The sequence below is a fragment of the Nannospalax galili genome, unplaced genomic scaffold (genome assembly GCF_000622305.1).
Source record: "Nannospalax galili isolate Female #2095 unplaced genomic scaffold, S.galili_v1.0 scaffold136, whole genome shotgun sequence".
NCBI lineage: Eukaryota > Metazoa > Chordata > Mammalia > Rodentia > Spalacidae > Nannospalax > Nannospalax galili.
Window position 1 is genome coordinate 1370258 of NW_008340872.1, and position 6493 is coordinate 1376750.

At 41.9% G+C, this 6493-nt stretch overlaps 1 long non-coding RNA gene across 1 annotated transcript in view; it reads left to right on the forward strand.

Moving 5' to 3' along the window:
- Positions 1–6157, forward strand: part of LOC115070874 — a 311242-nt gene extending 305085 nt beyond the window's left edge. Inside the window, exon 3 of the long non-coding RNA XR_003849980.1 lies at positions 5695–6157. This is a non-coding gene — a long non-coding RNA (uncharacterized LOC115070874). The remainder of the gene's footprint in view (positions 1–5694) is intronic.
- The last annotated feature ends 336 nt before the right edge of the window (positions 6158–6493 follow it).

Genomic DNA, 6493 nt, shown 5'->3' on the forward strand with positions numbered 1-6493 from the left:
GACCAAAGACTGGAAAGGATCTGACCCAAAGCTGCCACTTGCTTGTGATATGAATATGGGCAAATTATGAGCTCTCCTTTGTTAAGCCACAATCCCCTCTTTAAGATGTGAATGAAGTCCACCTCATGCTTGTGTTTCACTTTGTTTTATTTTATTGCCACATAAGTGTTAGAGAGCTTGTGAGCTAATCCTATTGAAAATCAAAGCACTCTCTACTTGAGGGAGGTACAGTTATTATTTTTATTAGTGGTGGTTTTGGTGGGTACAAATGAGGGCTGACCCTGTGATTCCAGGAACTGGTTTGGCACGTGCTGAAGGAGCACTCCCCTCCCTGACACCCACACCTGGCACTGGTTTGAAAGTGTAGGTAGGTGTGTCCTCTGACATCACCTTTGGAAAGTCCACATGCAGAGGGATGTCCAATTGAAAAAACAAACAAACAAACAACAAACATACCTTTTAAGGTCAGTCACAATTTCCTGTTCCACTCCACATTTTTAAAATGCAGTATATTCATAATTTGAGCAAAGCACATTTTGTCCCCTCGTATCGCTAACAGAACAAAATGACAAATTTGCTTTAAATTACGTGCAAGGGATTTTTGCTTTGACCTAAGGAACAGCTTAGCACCCTCATGTTTTGGTCGAAGATTCTGCAGTTCGCTCTCAGTAAAGATGGCCCCTCTGTCCAGATAACATTTAAAAAGAAGACAAACCTTCATCTTAGGTTAAGAGGACAGAGTCCACTTCATGACAGTGTCTCATAACTTTTTGCTAATCAGAATATTTGATGATTTTTGTCTGATGTAAAAGGTGCATCAGTAAATTGCAGCCTCGCTAGAACATAAACTGATCTGGACTATAAGGTAGTTGGAAGCCACACATGAGAACACACAGAATGTTCTAGAGACCCCAGTCCTCTGTGATCCAAGAATGCTCTCCACATGCTTGGATTTGCTCAAAGAATAATTCACACAAAGGTATCAAGTGGGCACCAAGCTTCCAGAGTTTTCGTAGATTGCCACAGACATCTCAGACTTCGTGCTGATTCCTAACCCTTACCAAATCTACAGAACTAAAGTGAGCAGTAATTGTGTTCATGATGCATCTTTCTCTCTAAAGACAGAAGAACCTGATGAATGTGCAGAAGCCTTGCTGGCAAGGGACATGCATAAGACTTTGAACTTACTTTCTCTATCTCATCACAATTATTAATTTTACTATTATTGTTGTTGTTGCTGCTATTATTATTAGTGTGAGTATGATCTCCATCTGTGAGTGCATGTGCACTGCACACGTAAAACTCAAAGGCAACTCTCCTTCTACTGGAGGAACTGGGATCCTACTTGAGTGGTCAGGGTTGTTACTCTTTGAGCCGTCTTGCCAGCCCATCACAACCATTTTATAACAGGGTTTACGGTGATTATGTGCTAACGTGAAGAATATTTTTGGGTGAGGTTAACATTAAGCTAGGTGAACACCGAGAAAACCACACATCGGTAATGTGAATGGCCTCATTCCACAGACTAGATGTGTAAACTAAACAGAAAGCCAGGCCTTGCTGAGAGGAAATCCGTGGCGTACCGCCTCTCCTGGAGCTCTAGCCTGTTGCTCTGTGTATTGAAACCGTACCATCGACTCGCTCGGGTCTCCACCTGCAGGAAACATGTGTACACGTGGTCTCAGCTTTGTAATCATGTTAATTCCTTACAATGCACATAATAACCATGTGAGCAAATTTGTTGTCATAAATCACATGCATACATATATACACTGCCCATGAATTCTGTGCTCCTGAGATTCAGTAACTCTGCTCCTGTAATTCAGTTACTCTGTTTTAAATATATTTACAAATCTACTTTGGCTTTGTGAAGAATCTATATCAATGCAGTGAGATCTTGAAAGGTCATTTGCTAATTTTGAAGGTTCTTAAAGGTGGAAATAATGTGTACCAAGCACGCTTAATGCAGCATGATATACATCACATACAGTATCTCATTTGGCCTTCGTAACTCATTATGTGAGCCCAGATCAAGAAACCAAGGCAGGTGTCAACACTTGGGCTGGCAGAGCCCACATTAACTTGGGTCTTACTGCACTGGTCCCGTGCTGTCAATTTGCCTTTGACAGCTAAAAGTTTTTGACCAAGTTTTTATTGTAGGAATACCTGTGTGGGGCTTATTCTGGAAAGGTCACTGTCACTTGACACCTCCTCTGGCCACGTGACTGAAGAACTGAAGCAAGGGATGCTCACTATGGTCAAGGGTCCTGGCTCTGTTACTCTGTCCACCTGTGAGTCCATCCATCAGCTCCCCAATCTCTGCTCTCTTTGAAGTTTCATTTCTTTTGGTACATCCTCCAGAGATTTGCTTTAGGGAATGCACGGGCAAAGATCTCAGAAATAACTAATAGATATGCCATGTTAGAACCTGAGATGAGGGTTGGGGAGAGGGCTGAGTGATGAAGAGCATATACACACATCAGGCAGCTCACAACTTCCTATGACTCCATCTCCAGGAGAAATCTGAGGCCTCTGGCCTCTGTGGACCTTGTACTCAGGTGCCCATGCTCATACAGACACACACATAGTTAAAAATAATAAAAATAAATTTTTAGAAAAGAAACTAAGAGGAAAAAGATGAATTCTAGCATGTGAATTTCATAGATTCGTATAGATCAAGACCTTGAAGAGACCCGAGTTCAGTATAAAAGCCTAATGTTCAATCCCAGATATCGTTGTGAGAAGTGGAATTTTGATGAGAATTTTAAATTAAGGATTGATTTAATTAAATTGTTATTGCGTGGCAACCTTTTACCTAGCATCATGCTACAAGCTGGGAGTGACTTCTATCTGGAAATTAACTGCTATTGTAGTTTTATATCTATGAGACAAAGAAGGTTCAAAGCATTTATGCTAGTATATACCAATTTCTTTTGTAGTTTTTCATTTATTTATTTTTATTTTATGTATATGTGTGTTTTGCCTCCATGTAAGAAAGTGCACCCATGTGTACAATGCTCATGGAAACCAGAAGAGGGCATTGGGGTTTGGGGTTTTTTTTTTTTTTTTTTGGTTGTTTTGATTTTTTTCTGGGCATGGTAGCACACACTTTTGATCCCAGCACTTGGGAAGCAGAGGCAGGCAGATCTTAATGAGTTCAAGGCCAACCTGGTCTACACAGTGAGTTCTGGGGCAGTTGGGACTACAGGGAGACCCTGACTCAAAAAGACAAAACAAAAGGAAAAACAAAAACAAGAAAATAACAAGAAAACAAAACAAAAACAAAAGAGAAGAGAGCATTGTATTCCTTGGAACTGTAGTTGAGTTTTGGACAGTTGTTAACTGCCATGTGGGTACTGGGAACCCAACCCAGGTTCTCTGCAAGATCAGCCAGTGCTCTTAACTGCTGAGCCATCTCTCCAGCCCTACCAATTTCTTTACAAGCTTTTAACATGTGTTTTTTCCTTTCAATTCTCACACTAATGCTAAGAGGGGCAGATGCTCCACACCTTATGATAGTTCCATTCTTGTAAACTCATTCTATAAACTCGTAAACCCAAACTGCATTTAATATACCTGAGCTAACCATCACACCTGCCTTATGTACTTTAAATGGCTCAGAAAGTTTACATCAGCCAAAAATGGGGCAAACTCATATCATGTGAAGTCTTTGTTATTATAAATTATTGACTATGTCATATAATTTAGGACAAACCAAAAATGAAAAGGCAGAACAGTTGTATGAATATGTTTTTGTAACACTGTAAAGTCAAAAAAATCATAAGTCAAACCATCATCAGTCTAATTGAGGTCGTCTACACTGTCCTCACCCCCATTTATAAGAAGCAAGAGGGAGAGAAAGAGATCCACAGGGAGTAATACCAAACCCAAGTTCACTGTGCTGTGATGGCTGGTACAGGCTGGGCACTGGGGCTCCCAACCCTGACTCAAAATCCACCCCAAGATGCTGCTTCCAGTCTGCAATTTTCTGAAACCTTGGCAGAGTGTGAAACAGCCTTGGGTTGTGCCTGCGACAAAGCCCAGCTGCATGAAAGCCTCCTGGTACACATGGGCAGAGTAGAGGGTTAAAGGTGAGAAGAGGTGAAGCCAGTGGCTGTGTCTGGATGTCTTCCTGGATGTATTCAGAAGGGGAGGAATGTAGAGAGGAGAGGAGAGACAGCCTCTCGACATGCTATTCCCCTCTTACCCAAGATCTGGGCTTTATTCTGTGTGCACTGAACAGCCAGTGGAAACACTTGGGCAGGAAGGGATCTTGTGGAAACTGCCCTTTAGAAGTTTTTCTTTATTTTCTGATATCAACAAGTCTATTTTGAAAGCCCCCTCTGTTAAGATTGTGATATCAGCACCTAACAGCATAGGGCTAAAACTAGATGGTTTAGTCTTCAAAAGTAGCAAGACGTTAGAAAGTTCGGATGCTTCAGCAGTGAAGAAAGACATCAAGACCCAGAATCCTCCTCATTGGCTAGGCACAGTTTGGATCTTTAGGGTTTCAGGAAAATTGTACTTCTCAGTATCCTGGGAGAGCTTAGACAAAAGGAGGAAGGGCAAGGGTTCGAATCTCTGTCTAGAGAAATGTATTCCTTCTATGAAGAAGCAATAGGTTTATCAGCAACATGTTGTCTTGGATATCTGCTTAGCATCATTTGCTAGACTGGGCATTGTGGGAAAGCATTTGTTTTAACAAGGTTCTTTATACTCCAAGAGTTATGCCACCAGTTAGGAAAATACATGAGTATGGATGCTGTGTAGAGTGGGTTCCAAAGGAAAAGACATCTATTAGAAGTCAGTCTTACATGGCTGACACAGCAAACACCACCACAGTCTGGCTGGCTTACAAAACAATAATTTTGAAGGCTGGAAGTCCAAGGTGAGGGACCATTGTGGCTGGGTTCTGGGGAGGGCCCCCCGTCTGGTTTGCAGAGGGTCACCCCTCTCACTGTGACCTCACTTGGCCATTCTCAGCATATGCACACAGAGGAAGAAGCTCTGATCGCTCTTCTGAGGCCTCTGATTATAGTGGTTCAGGGCTCCACCCTTATGACCTCATGTACCCTTAATTACTTCCTTGAGGGTTCCATCTCCAAATAGCCAGTTGAGGTTTAGAGAATCAGTGTTGGAATTCTGTAGAGATACAATCATTCAGTCCATAACAAGTGATAAAATCATGCATTAAAGAAAGAAAACGGGACCAGATAAGGAAGCACACATCTTTAATCCCAATACTCTAGAGGCAGAGGCAGGCCAGCCTGGTTTACATAACAAATTCCAAGTCCTGGCTACATAGTAAGGCCTGTCTCAGGAAAAAGAAAGAAAGAAAGAAAGAAAGAAAGAAAGAAAGAAAGAAAGAAAGAAAGAAAGAAAGAAAGAAAGAAAGAAAGAAAGAAAGAAAGAAAGAAAGAAAGAAAGAAAGAAAGAAAGAAAGAAAGAAAGAAAGAAAGAAAGAAAGAAAGAAAGAAAGAAAAGGAAGGAAGGAGGAGGAAGGAAGGAAGGAAGGAAGGAAGGAAGGAAGGAAGGAAGGAAGGAAGGAAGGAAGGGAGGGAGGGAGGAAGGAGGAAGGAAGGAGGAAAATGGTCTGAATCGGGATTTGGATTAAAGAAAAGCAAACTCAAATGAAACATTTGGGTGGTAATTAGCATTTTCTGAGTGGTAAGTAATTTGACGGTACATTTACAGAGGCGAAGATCCCAAGATCTCAACCTCCTGGAATGATTTGGGGCAAATCTGGCAGAAGGGAAGTAACACCTATCAACAGGTAGAAATACAGTACCTACGCTTGAAATTGAGGACAAGATTAGATGCCAGAGGCACCAATGCATGAAGCACAGTCAAGCTCTGGGAATCGATGGGATTCCAAGTTCAAGGAGACATGAACAGAGTGGAAGAAGGCTGAGGAAATCTGGGACCCAGGCTACCCTCAAATAGCAGGACAAGCGAGCTCTGCCTCTCATAGGGAGGATATCTGGACTCCCTGTGCTGTGACAGCTCTGATCCCCATTACACCAGAAATATCTGGCACCTCTGTCTCGAGTGGAGTGGTCCGCTTGCCTTCCCGGGTTTGTCTTCTGTGGATTGGGTTGAATGCACTCACCTGCCATCTCAGAGATGAGCGTGAACTAGGCAGTGCTTGTGAAGTGCTTTGAAGGTAAGTGTGGCTCACAAGCTGTTTTATGGTGAGGTCTTACGCGTGATTATATTCTTCCTAAAAGATTGCTACAGGGGTTGATGTACCTTTAGTGGCTGATTTCTGAGGTAGATTTTATATTTCCATAAAAAACACAATATAATATTTTAAATAGTTAGAGACACTTTTCTTAGACATCAAAGGCATGGTTTCTAAAACCTCTAAACCAGTTTCTTTTGATTTCTCTTGCATCATGTTACTGTGAATTGTCAAGTTTCAGGAAGCAGCCAGTGGAAGGAGCAATGGCCAGGGATTTCTTTTAGACATGCCAAGGATACCACCCCTCACTGA